The sequence below is a fragment of the Cricetulus griseus genome, chromosome 3 (assembly GCF_003668045.3).
Source record: "Cricetulus griseus strain 17A/GY chromosome 3, alternate assembly CriGri-PICRH-1.0, whole genome shotgun sequence".
NCBI classification, from domain to species: domain Eukaryota; kingdom Metazoa; phylum Chordata; class Mammalia; order Rodentia; family Cricetidae; genus Cricetulus; species Cricetulus griseus.
The window spans coordinates 251,060,752-251,075,040 of record NC_048596.1 but is presented as its reverse complement, the minus strand read 5'-3'; the positions used below and the strand labels follow the sequence as shown (position 1 = coordinate 251,075,040).

The following is a 14,289-nucleotide window of genomic DNA, read 5'->3' as shown; positions in this document are numbered from 1 at the left end:
AGACAAGAAACCCATGTGATAGAATTAAAAGCTTCTTATTTTGAATGGAACAGTGGTTCAATTACAGGCATCCTCTTAGTTTACCCAGTCATCCCTGAGCTGCTGGGACACACAGTTACAACTGCCCTATTTTGAAGAGAGCATTGAGGAGAAGCATGATGCTGTCTTATAACTAAAAAGGCCAATTCAGAGGAGAAGGGCTAGCCTTCATCAGTTTTCTGAGCAATGTTGAAGGATACACAGGAGTTAGTCAGGAGCAGCACTCAGGCCCTGACAGAGAAGTTCACAACAATTTGAACAAGGCTTTCATGTTTTTGTTTGAGAAAGGAAGAACTTTTGTGAGATTATGCAGTGTGAACTCTCAAGCGAGCTGCTCCCAAACATGGCTGCCTTTTGAGTTCTCACTAACAGGAGTGATACTGGAAAGCAAATCTGTACCTACTTATCAATGACGGACTAGGACTTGAGTACTTAATAGCCTTGATTCTACCAGGAATATTCTTCTGGACTCATATTTCAGTTTAGAAGCCACACACCAACAGGACAAAACTGATTCCCACATCTTTTTGTCCCTTCAGCAGAAGCTCATCTCTAGAGTTCTGTGAGACTAGTTAAGCCTGATTCCACTGGGAGGTTGAGGGAGAAGGTAAAAGACACTAATGAGTGGTGATAGAGAAGGGAACCAGGGCTGAGGGCAGAAAGCTGGGAAACACGAACCCTGCTGAATGCCATGCTACCCTCCCCAGCTTAACGTAGATAATCTGGCTCTCTGAGCATAATTTGGTTCAATTTACTGGAACAGAAATTTTATACCATACACTGCTGTACAGTGATACAGGGTGACCCAGTTTTTAAGAAAGTTCTGGGTTCTGAGAATGTACTGCATACCCATAATTCATGCAGGAAGGCAGAGAGTCCTAAGTCAGTCTGACCTATATAACAAGCGTCTGTCTCAAAAGTAAAATAATAAAAAATTGTGAATATGTCCATATTAGTTGTTTGAAAGTTTTCCACATAATACTTGCCAAGGCTAAGAGATGTATGCACATCAAATAAAACAAGTTATCATTTATAAGGGACCAGCAAAATCATAGCTTTTTTTATTAAATACCATTTTAGTGGGAAGGATATATGTTATGAAATAGGCTTTTTATATGGTATAATTTTCTATTAAAATGTTTCCTAATAATCATATTTAATTATTGGTTTAGGTCTATTTAAAAGGTACTTACTTGACAAAAAACATTAAGGAAAAATTTCCTTTGAAAAGTAGTACTAATGGCGTTAGTTTTCTCATTTTTATCAGAAAACACACTACTTTCAAAATTTTAGACCACAGAATATCGAAGCCTTGAGCTGTTATTACTCCCGTCAATGAAGGAGTTTCACTTTTTTTAAAAAAAAAACATTTTCTGCTATTGAGGAATTCTCTAGCCCAAGCCTGTATGGCAACAGGGTCTCAGGAGACGCATGGCACCACATATGTGTTTTCTCCTCGGGCCCATTTGCTGGAAATAGTAACAAAGACCTTTACTTAAGCTGTAGAAAATCAAATTAACAAGAACGATGTTGTTAATCTTCATGTTCTTGTTTCCATCCCTTAAACACAGATTGCTAAATGCATTTGCTCCTTAGCCCTCATTAGAAGTCTTGAATGATGGCAGAGCAAGGGAGGCATGAAGATCATGAAAACAACACCAATTTAAAAATAAACAATACTAGAGTTGTTTGTTCTCACTTAATTCATCTGTATAATTTCAAAGTGAGTGGATTTGATTTTTCCCATTAAATAATTTTGTTCCTTTTTATATGGGGATGGATGGTGTGTGCAAATGCAATGTGTATATTTTTGAATTTTCTTATTGAGCTTGAAGATAAAATCATTTAAATGCAATAAAAAGTCCATGAAAATATTTTGAATTTGGTGATATCCCAGGACTTAAGCACACTGTGTCTGAGGATGCAGATTTTTCATTAAATGTGATCTATTGACAATGCCATAACTCTCTGGTGTTTAAGGAATTATATTTTCAGTCCCAGAAACAGGACTAAGGATCACAACTGTAAGCAAAGTATATATGAAGTTTACTTAGGTCTCCAGAGAGAATGATTTTAACCACATGGCTTCCTAATAGTTACAGTCACCATTAGAGCCCACGTCAGCAAGGACAGAGTTATAGCCCTGGTTTCTACTTAAAACCCTTAATTGGGGGAATGATTCATTGTATATCAAAATATTCTAAGTTTACAACCATTTAAGCTTTAAAATCCTAAAGGTTGCCTTTCCTAGGTCCCTTTAAATGTGTCTCTAGTTCCTGTCAATTCATGTTTTTCAGCACTGCACGTCACTTGTCATAGGCTCTGCCTGACATTTCTAAGGTTATAAATGTTCCCTCATGGTTCTCAGAGCCTCTGCCTGGAACAATCTTCCTCCAAATGTCCACATAGTTCTCTCCTGGTCATAAGTTTCTCTGAACATCACTTTAAAATTGAAGCTGTTCAAACCTCCTATATTTTACTCAATTGATGTTTCTCTCCATCCACTGTAATTTGTATGACATTTTTTTTTTGCTAGCCAATGGTGTATTGTTTTTTTTTTTTGCAGATTTTTTATTTGAATTAGAAACAAGATTGTTTTACATGACGATCCCAGTTCTCTCTCCCTCCCCTCCTCACCTACCACCTCCCCCCAACTAAAACCCTACCTGTCACATATCCTTTCTGCTCCCCCTGGATGGTGAGGCCTTCCATAGGGTGTCATCAGAGTCTATTGTATCCTTTGGGATAGGGCCTAAGCCCACCCCTGTGTGTCTTGGCTCAGGGAGTATTCCTCTATATGTAATGGGCTCCCAAAGTCCACACCTATGCTAGGGATAAGTACTGAACTACTACAGGAGGTCCCGTAGATTTCCAAGGTTTCCTCACTGAAACCTATGTTCCTAGGGTCTGGATCAGTCCCATGTTGGTGTCCCAGCTATCAGTCTGGGGACCAAGAGCTCCCTGATGTTCAGGTCAGCTGTTTCTGTGGGTTTCACAAGCCTGGTCTGGACCCCTTTGCTCTTCACTCGCCCTTCTCTACAACTGGATTCCAGTTCAGTTCAGTGATTAGCTGTGGGTGTCTGCTTCTACTTCCACCAGCGGCTGGATGAGGGCTTTCAGGTGGCATATAAGTCAGTCATCAATCTTATTATCAGTGGAGGGCAGTGTTTAGATTGTTAGCTGCTGTTACCTTTGTAGATCTCCAGACATTTCCCTAGTGCTTGATTTCTCTGTAAACTTAAAATGTCTCCCTCTATTATGGTATCTCCATTCTTGTTATCTTCTATTCTTCCCCTGACTCAACCTCACCTCAACTCACCCTCATGAGTATGACATTTTAAAACTTTCTTTTGGTGTACATGTGCTTCTGTATAAATACACTGGGGGGGCGGGGGCGGTCAGTGGTCACTTTGGGTATCTTCCTCCTTCACTCGCCATCCTGTTTTTTGAGTCAGGGTGTCTCACTGATCCTGGAGCTCACCATTTTGGTTGGGCATACTAGCCCACAAGCCCCAGTGATTCTCCTGTCCCTCCCCACCCACCACACCTCACTTTTCTGTGGGTTCTGGGAACCCAAACTCAGGTCCTCATGCTTACACAGAAGGTACTTTTCCAAATGAGGCATCATCCTAGGTCCCTGTCATCTATGCTCACACCTTTGTGCTCCATACTAACTGGCATGCAGGTGTTCAAAAGTACTGAGTGATTGAAGGGCAGAATCAACTTCTAAGTACACACCTGAATCAGGACACAATGCGTGTTCTACCATCTTCATTAAGGATCCACTATGCCCAGACATTTATTGTCCTGCGTGTGATTTCTTGCTGGCGAGAAAATACAACGCGCGCGGGACAATTGATATTCCAACTTTGAAATTAGAGGAAAGAAACTTTACAGTTACCTCATACCTACTCGGTGACTATCTCCTACCATGACAGTTGAAAACTGAAATACCACAGGGATTTAGACAGTTAAGGAAATGCATGGAGCATGGGCACCAAGGACAGTGTGGTCTGTGACAAGTAGGAGAATTAACAGACTGTCCCACTGTAACTGTCCCATTATAAAGGAATGCAGTTTTGACAAAAGAATTTATAGCAGAACTCTGTAAATGAAGCCTGACTGTCTTCAAAGACTGTCTTCAACTGCCAATGGCCAAAAGGCCCAAAATGACATTTGAGAAGACACACTGTTTTTCTTTCCTCTTCTCGGTATATATTCCAGCCTAAGTATATGTGTGATTCTGCATCAAGACAACAATACTCAACTGCTCAAATCTAATCATGTTTGCTCCCCCAGGTAAATGACAGTTTCTTGTAAGAGTACAGCCCCTCTTGGATCTCCAGCATGACACTACTGTAAACCTAACTGATTTGCAACCTTTCATTAATAAAGTTAATGAAAACTAATTACATATATTGAATAAAAGTCTCCCATGAAGTTGATTTTTCTTATTAGCTTAAGAATTTTGTTAGAATGAATCTTAGATTGCTGAAATACTTTCTCTTCAATATGTATTTATATATTATATTATATTATATTATATGAATGGTAACACCACATAACCAGAGAATGAAAAAAAGATGAAACACAAAACTTTAAGATGTTATATAGCATCTTCCTTATCCAACGTAAAATAGCATGTCCATAGGCAGAGTTCCACTAGACATATTAGTTAACAAAGAAATCAAGTTACCATCAATAAACTGTGAATATTACATAATTTATCCTATAAACGACATTACATTTTAGATTGCTTAAACACACACACATACGCACACGCACACGCGAACACACACACGCACAGGTTAAAATTTTCCCTGATTGGAAACATTCTGGGATTTGTATTTTAAAAGTCTAAGGTGGCTCCATGCTTCTATTACTTGTGTTGTGGTTGGAAAGTGACACTATTAAATGTGTAATTGGAAGACTGGCAGTTATGACATCCCTTTCTTAGTGATAGGCTGACAGCTGACTTCAACAGCAAAGGCAAATTTGTTTGCAATGTTTGGTCTTGTGCAACCGTGTTATTCCAGGAAATGAATGTAACTGCATTGCTGGGGATAATGACTGGAATGTGTTTGAGACTGACATCTTGTTAATGGAACATATGAAAACAAAAGAAACAAGAACTTTAGGAACATATTATACAAAAAAAAAAAAAAACCGCCAGGCGTTGGTGGCACATGCCTTTAATCCCAGCACTAGGGAGGCAGAGGCAGGCGAATCTCTGTGAGTTCAAGGCCAGCCTGGTCTCCAGAGCGAGTGCCAGGATAGTCTCCGAAGCTATACAGAGAAACCCTGTCTTGAAAAACCAAAAAGAAAAAGAAAAAGGCACACACAAGAAAGGAAATGTCATAGCAACAGCTGAGGAGGGATCATTTGGTGGCCAAGCAAAAAGAACATGTTGTCACCTGCAATATGATCACAGACAGATGTTAAATGATCCTATGAGATGGGGGAACCATGGATGAAAGATGTCACCAAAAGACAAGGAGGAACAAATAAAGCAAAAACCAAAAGAAGAAGAAGAAGAAGAAGAAGAAGAAGAAGAAGAAGAAGAAGAAGAAGAAGAAGAAGAAGAAGAAGAAGAAGAAGATATTATACCAGGGATTCATTAAAAATAAAATCAAATTACTACTATATATGATATGTGTAAGTCAAGTAAAACTAGTGATGTTTAAAACACAAGTATTCAGTAACTGATTTTGTTTGGCTCACCAAATTCTTTATTACAAAAATCAATAATATTTATTTAAGTTAAAACAAATGAGGGATATCTCTCACTATAAGAAAATTGAGACCTTACAGAAAGGAGGATGACAAGGATGTAGGTAAAAAGCCAACTGTCACATCCATGAGTTAGTCCTTAGCTCAAGAGGTAACATAGGTACCTAATCACAAGGTTTAAAGAAATTGTGAATATAAAAACTAGACTGCTATATTAATTATATAATATTATTTAAAACTAGGCTATTAATATATTAAACATTAAGTATAAAAACTAATAGGAAACACATAAAAAGGCTTGTGATAGCTGAATTCCAGACAATGGGAACTAAGAAAATTTGAATATCGAAATACTTTAAAATTTCCAAGTTGAAAAAGAGCATAAAGCTTCCCTTTAACTGGCATGAATGTCCACTGAATTGTTTAAAACTCTGTTTATCACAGCCTGTCAAATAAAACTGTCTGTGAGAACTGGAACTTACTGTGTCATCCATCAACTACAGGCCTATTAAACACTTGAGATGCTCAGTAGGAGTGAGAAACTCAACTTCTATTTTCTGTAGTCAGATTAATTTATATTTAAATTTCAGTACCCACATGTGGCTAATGGTTGTTATATTAGACAGTGCATGCCCACAGATTTTTTGTGTTACTAACCCCAGTTTTTTTATTATTATTCTTTTAAGTGTACTATTCAGGCTTCCCTACTTGTAAAAGTTGGTTTTAACATAAACACTTTGGACCTGTAAAACAAACTCTAAAATGCTGTTTACACATTTCAATCAATAAGAGATCAGAGTTCCTTACTTGTAAGCTGGTGAAAAAAAAAATTTAAAGGGATATTACCAGGTTCACAAGGTCCTTCTGTAAACAAACACCTTCTGTATTTTAGCATACTGCCTAGAGCTGGAAATGGGGCCTTTCGAACTAGTTGGCAGGAAACCAGGGCAATGTTGCTAGTTAGGAGGATTGGTAGACCATCAGCTCTTTAAAAGTAACAAAAAAAAAATGGCTCTTCCGAAAGAAGAATGTTGGTTTTGTTAGCCTAAACTGAAATGTTTAAAAAAGAAATGTATAATGTATCTTCTGTGTTTGCTGTTCTTAAGCAAGGAGTCATAGCTATTTGAGATTTCTTGCAAATATGAATGTCAGGAATGGGATGTCTTTGGACATGTTGGGAAGGGGGTCGGGTTCAAGACTAGGACCTCTTCTGGAAGGAACACTCTGGATTAGCTGCCTGGGGCTGATGGGAAATGATAGAGAATGATCTACTTCCTCTTCAGAGCTGTCTTAGTCAGGGTTTCTATCACTATGCCAACACACCATGGCCAAAAGCAACTTCAGGAGGAAAGGGTTTCTTTCATCTTATACTTTGTAGTCAGTCCACCATCCTGGGGAGTCAAGGTATTGACTCAAGGCAGGAACCTGGAAGCAGGAACTGATTCAGAGGCCATGTAAGAAAGGTGCTAACTGGCTTGTTCATCATGACTTGCTTAGCCTGCTTTCTTATAGAATCCAGGACCACCAGCCCAGGACACAGCCCACAATGGGCTGGGCCATCCCACAAGACTAATTAAGAAAATGCCCTACAGACTTGCTTACAGGCCAATGTTATAGAGTCATTTTCTCAATTAATAGCCCTCTTCCAAGGTTTAAGTCTAGGTTTAAGTCAAGTAGACAAAAAGACCAACCAGCAGAAGAACTCTTAAAAATGCATCATGGCCCTGGCCCTGGGGGTTACAGTCCTATAAGCTTCAGCACTTGGGAGGGAAGCTGACAAAGGAGAATCACAAACACAAGGTTTGCCTGGGTGTCTTGGTAATACTCAATTCTCGGTCTCAGAAAAAAAAAAAACAGTTTTTTGTTAAGTTTTGTTTTGTTTTAAAAAGGCTGGGATGTGACTCAGCAGCATATCCTGTATAAAGGACCTGGGTTCAATCCCCAGTACTGAAAAAACTTGTGTATTGTCTTACTATCTTCCAAACTGGAAGAAGTATTTGATATCGTTTATTGTACATGTTTCCAAAGCTGACTTATTAAATTTCATAACATGCATTGTCCAGACTCCTAAGCTTAACTTATCTTCACATACTCTCTCTCTCTCTCTCTCTCTCTCTCTCTCTCTCTCTCTCTCTCTCTCTCTCTCTCAAAGATACGCAGTGACTATTTTTATCTTCAAGATTAAAGTAGTCCTAAATAGTTTTCTCACACCACCACCCGGGGTGCCTTCCAGAAAGAGTCTCCTATGTGCCAGTGAGAAAAATAACAAAGTCACTCGTAACATTTATGTACCTACCTAGCACCCATCTAACATCTGCTTTAGCAAAATAGAATCACAGTGCATTCTGAGTTGCACACAAGGCTTCTTAATCCCTCTAAATAGAGAAGGGAAGCTGCTGAAGTCTCCTTTCCCTACTAGTTAAGATCCCCTTCATGAAAAGGGTCTGCAAAACTGTCTCAGACTAATGTATTAGTCTCCAAGGGACATGTCTTAGCCTGTGACTCCATGTCTCTCACGGGGCATACAAGACTTCCCTCCTTAACTAATATTACCCTGCATTACCATCAGAGTAGGGGAGAAGTTTGCAAGGGGAGACTCTGAGACATACTGGCATTCTGACAGTGAGCAGCTCTAATTTTAAGGCCTTGGTCTTTAGACTCCTGACAGTGAGTGAACGCATACCTAACCTGGAAGCTGGTGGGACCACAATCATTTCCTGGCTAGCCTTTTAAAACCCCTTGCACAAGAAAAATGCAGCAAAGGGTACCCATCAAAGGCCAAGGGTCCTTTGCCAAGGGTTTGCAGATATCTCTCGTAGTTTTCCATAAGTCCACGAATGAATGGTTACTATGATAGTGTGTATATTTAAAGTTACAGAAAATGCATTCTGAAGCCATGTATCAAGAAACTAATGTAAAGGTGGAATTTTACTCTTCCCTGCTTACCCCACCATAGACAATTAGGGAAAACTACTGGCAGATACAGTGTTGCAGATATGAGACCCTTACCTGGTGATGACTTCCAGGGAGGTTTGCAGCAGTTTACCCAGATAAAGGGCCAGCCATTTTCTACCAGTCTATCCTATGTTAATTCTGGAAGAGAAAAATATTAAAAAGATTCACAAAGATGGTCAGATTTTAATTTTTAATTAAATAATTGTTAATACTGCATATTAAGACTGTTTGAGGAGAAAATGAAGACACCCTTTTCACACTGAGAACATATTTTCCCTAAAATGAAGTTAGGCTGCCTGACGATGGTTAATACCCTTCCCAGTATCTCACAGACACCCAGGAAAGGGAACAGACTTGGTGAAACTACTCTGAAAAACTTCTGTTAGATGCAAACTATGACAACAGATTGGGTTTTTAATTATGAATCTGCAATTAAACTTCAAAAAATAATCTCTTTTTATTATGAGGTTTATGCAAGTATTATTATACTATATTGTGAAAATCCCATTATAAAAAACTTTTTTTCTGTTTGTCTTTTTCATATAAGACCTGCATGTCATAAAATGTTGCTATGTAATAATGTAAATGTCTTACTCTAATTTTATCTGGGAGTTTACCTCCCAGAGATACTTTTCTTCTTTATCCCTCTAGAACTCAAAGTATATATACATGCACACAGTTGTGTATATTTATGCTCTCTCTCTTTTTTAAAATTTTCTCAAGAGATTTTTTTTTATTAGTTCAAATTAGAAACAAGCCTGCTTCACATGTCAATCCCTTCTCCCTCTCCCTCCCTTCCCCCCAGCTTCCCACCTCATCCCCCCTCTGCTCCCCAGGGAAGGTAAGGCCCTCCATGGGGGTTCCCCAAAGTCTATCATAACATCCTGGGCAGGGTCTAGGCCCTCCCCCATGTGTCCAGGCTAAGAGAGCATCCCTCCATGTGGGATGGGCTCCCAAAGTCCCTTCTTACGCCAGGGATAAATACTGATCCACTACCAGGGGCCCCATAGAGTGCCGAGGCCTCCTCATTGACATCCACATTCAGGGGTCTGGATCAGTCCTGTGCTGGCCTCCCAGACAGCAGTCTGGGATCCCTGTGCTCCCCCTTGCTCAGGTCAGCTGTTTCTGTGGGCTTCACCAGCCTGGTCCTGACCTCTCTGCTCTTCACTCCTCCCTCTCTGCAACTGGGTTCCAGAGTTCAGTTCAGTGTTTAGCTGTGGGTGTCTGCCTCTGCTTCCATCAGCCACTGAATGAGGGCTCTCAGCAGAGGTCAGGGGCCGAGGAGGAACCAAGAGTGAGGTGTTTTCGGACTCAGGGAGGTCCTCCCTGTCTGGGAGGGTCCACTCTATGTCAGGCGCAGGCCCAGAGGGATCAAGGAAGGGGTGATGTCAGGAGTGGGGGCAGGGAGGAGCAGAGGGGACACTCACCTCAGCAGAGGTCAGGGCCGAGGGGGAAGGAAGAGTCCATTCATGCTCCCTTAACTAAGATTTTACTTCTCTGCTCATTGCTGTCTGCTCATTTTATTTAGCCTTATAGCTACACAGAACATCCTTTGTTAACACACATGAAGCAGTGTTATTCACTGATAATTTACTTAACCAGCCTGTTCTTATGGCCTGAAATCTCTTTTTTCCCTTTTGGCTGCTACAAAACGTTTCAATGCTCATATTCATACATAGAGATGTTTATACTTACTCAACATTATTGATATCGATATCGATAACATAAGTCCAAAATAGAAGTATTCAACTAATCTGTTTGTATGTTTGTTAGCATTTTGATGGCTATTTATAAAATACCATTTATAAAGTTTGTAATAAAAGTCTGAAGCCAAACTGTTAGGTTTTTGTAAAAATACTTTTTTATGTGTTGTTTGGCTTAGCATTTCAGTACCTGTGGATGAAACTGAATTTCTCAACTTCTAATGCTTTACAGAAGTTTTTCTACTCTTATCTTACTTAATCATTACCTTTGCTTATTTTTCAACTGGGCCATTCATTGTTTCTCATATTAAAGGGTGAATGTTAAGTTATAGAAGCTAATATTTTACATGTCCTGTGTGACAAACAGCTTTTGCAGATTTGCAGTTTATCTCTGGGATTTGTTTATCATACTGCTTATTATCTAATCCTTATTTATTTATTTATTTATTTATTTATTTTTAGGTAGCTAAATTCATTAATTGTATTATGGATTTGGAAGACTTTACAAAGATTATTTTAAGCTGCTCGGTTACTTAAAAGTACTGCATACAGTTGACACGGAACGCCCCATCTGAAAATCATTTTGGCTACAACATATCGATTTGGGGAATCATCACCATTATCAAAGACATTTTCATAAGAAGATGTTACTTAAAATACTAAGATGTTGTAAAAGCTGTGGGCTTTCTGTAAGATTGCACTTTAGGAGGAAAATTAAAGAAATCATCAGTAGAACAGTACCATTTCTTCGGAGTGTTAGCAGTGGTGAGCTAAGGCAAGAAGTGCAGAGTGAATTATGGGGAAAATAACAGAAGGTCCAGGGCAAACACGAAGTGGAAATGTTAAACTAGCCGAGATGCACTAAGGAAATTTAGAACACATACACAAAAAGATAGAAAGAATGTATCTTGACCAATAACCCTCTGGAGCTTTTCAGATCTGTTGCATTTTTATTGATCTTTTTGTTGTTGTTATTGTTCTGCTACATTTTCTGGCATTAATAAAAATAAAAGAAATGATTTTACTCACAAGTTGGTGATAACAAAACTCAATTACTTTCATTAGACCATCAAGAACCTAAGTCCAGCCTTAACAGTATTTTGACAGGAATCCACAAAGCCTTGTGCACACAGAATGGTAGTTGTGATTTATGTTTTCTGTTACTTATGAATACATTACCATTAAGTGTTATTAAAAACATGAGACATTATGACTTTATACTTCTCTATCACACTGCTTAAAAGTGTGGCAACCTAATGATGTTGGCAAACCTCTTCTCTTGGCAGGTCAAATTTCAAAAAGTATTTAAGAAGTCAATATGTAGAAAACACTTCAAATTCTCTTCTATTACAGATAATGTGGCAGAAATTAACTGTGGGCAGTGAGTGTCTAAGAACCATCATGGTGTGGTGTGTTTTACTCCTGGTACAACGTGTTCTATCTAAAGTGACATCATCTGAAAGGAAAGCTGGTCATTAACCCAGGCTTAATGGAGCATTCTCATTCAAGGAGAATTACACATAGATTTAGAATCATGAAGAAATGTAATTGAATTGAATACCAAGAAAAATGTGAATCAAAGAGTAGAGAAAATTCTGATGATAAAATTGTAAGCATATAACATTAGCTGCAGGAAATACTATGGGATGTTTTAATCTGTTTGGAAGAAAAAAAAGAAACTAATGCAAATTGTCTACACCCACAGGCTGGGCTTGGTTAAAGCCGGTGAGGGGGGACATTGCTACTGACTCCCTTGCTAGCACTGAGAAACTCTGCCTGCTGCATGATCACACCTTCTATGAACCTCCCACACCCACTGCATGGTATGTCGGTGTCTCTGAGTTGAGTTTCACCCCCATTCCTTCCCATAAATATTCAATTCTGTACTGCTAAAGCTGCCTGGATGCTAAAGTCCTACATCCACGCAGCAAATTGTGACAACTGTCCTGGTGGCAGGACATGATTAGGCTCGGCTCAGTCTTTTAGCCAACTTCAATGATCTTCTGGCAAAACAAAAAGCACTTGGCTGGGTCTGTCTAACAACTGTCAGAAAGCTGCAGACATTGGGAGGAATCCGTCAGGAATTCTTGGAGAGTCACTAGCTTAAAAGAAATGGCCACTTATTTGGAGCCTGACCACTTTATAACTAGAATCTACTATAGCGCTTTTTAAACCATACATTAGGTAAGTAAGAGCCTATACTGAAAGCTGACCATAAGATGTGATTTAAGTTGGCATCTAGATATGAACCACCATGCCCGGTTCATGTGGTCCTGGGAAAGAAATAGACATGCTAGGCAAAGACTCTACCAACCAAGTCACACACCCAGCCCCCAAAAAGTTAATTTTTAAAAGCCTATTACCTTTTTGTTCACCTTTTAAAAGAATCATCTTTGTATGACTGCTCTTTTTCAGACTGTTCTTGAAGTCCTGATTGAATGGGGCCTCCTGCCTCAGTGTCCAGCTACATTCTAGAACGCTTGATTGCGGTACAACTGCTTGCTACCGAGGCTTCTCCCTCCACGAGCACATTAAGTGATGCACTGCCATACTTTTAGTCATTCTTCCAACCGGTAGCTGAAATTTCTACATTTCTTATTAGTGCATTTTAAGTCAAATATTATAAATAAAATACAATTGTTCTTAAAGTTCTTCTTCCTTGAGAGAAATGGGTCTTGATTTCAAATTATAACTTGAAATAAATTCTTAAACCATTAGCTTCCACCAAAAAGAAGGTTGCCTAGTGTAGGACAGACAATGTGGCAAAGAACAGGGCTTTGGGATGTGTTTGCACATTTGAGTCGTACTTTGACTGACAACATGAAGATACATAGAGATTATGTCATGAAGTTTCTGAAGGTAAAATAAATGGCATTTACAGAATGAACACTATACAGCATGTGGTGATATATGATGAAAAACTTTTAGCTTTATTAAAAAATGTTTTAATTGGGGGGAGGGGTTTCTCTGTGTAGCAGTGGCTGTTTTGGGGTGACTGGATGCTTGCTTCTGATCGGAATGTGGAGAGTCTGAACAGGGATGGAGAGCTTGGTTTGCCTGGAAACATTCAAAACCACTGATGTGAGGCCTTCCTTGCATCATCTTTGATTGTTTTTGATCCTTTCTACTCTTTCTATGCTAATACTTTAGATTGAAAACAACATTACTGTCTGTTTCCCAATGCAATCCACATTAAGCCCTTTTATTGTGGGTGATAGGGTGAAACACTTGATGCATTGGGAAGGTAGTTCCACTGTCTCGCTTTCCCTCAAAACCAAGGAATTTGCACAGTGCTTAATACGAGACTATGAGAGTGCACGAATGTGATCCATAGTATCAAGGGAGTCCTGGTGAGGAAGGAAGGAGCTGCCATTCATTACCGGAGAAGTGCAGGAACTGTACAGTGCAGGCACACCGGACACCCATCTCATCCGAACACGGGGACAGGAAGAGTAGTTTTTAAATGTCTTCTGTTTCTCAACAAACCCTTAGCCTGACCAACAACTCTGCAGGGCAAAGACCATTTCTGCACTTTGATGTGTCCTCACAGGCCAAATGTCACTCTGCTCCATACAATTGCCTATGCAAGAACTTGCTACTGCTGATAACAGATTTCACAGACAATTCTTCATTTTCCAAAGCAGTGTATGATCTTCAATTCATATAAAATGAACAAATATCTACACAACTCAGAGAGTTAATTAGCAAGCATAGCATCTCTTTCTAAGCAAGTACACTGTCACATGTATGTTTCCAATACTCTTGCTCTGTAGTTAATCAAGACAAAACATTAACGTCATTGGCCTAAACTAAGATTTTACCACTTGGTGAAGATCAAGGTGTCTTCTATGTGTATAAAATA

At 39.2% G+C, this 14,289-nt stretch overlaps 1 long non-coding RNA gene across 2 annotated transcripts in view; it reads left to right on the top strand.

Moving 5' to 3' along the window:
* LOC103161206 overlaps positions 1-13,302 on the top strand; it is a 29,908-nt gene extending 16,606 nt beyond the window's left edge. Inside the window, exons 3-4 of one of the 2 annotated variants that reach the window (XR_003484108.2) lie at positions 12,133-12,250; positions 12,843-13,302. This is a non-coding gene — a long non-coding RNA (uncharacterized LOC103161206). The remainder of the gene's footprint in view (positions 1-12,132; positions 12,251-12,842) is intronic. The other variant, XR_003484107.2, reaches the window with a different exon arrangement.
* The last annotated feature ends 987 nt before the right edge of the window (positions 13,303-14,289 follow it).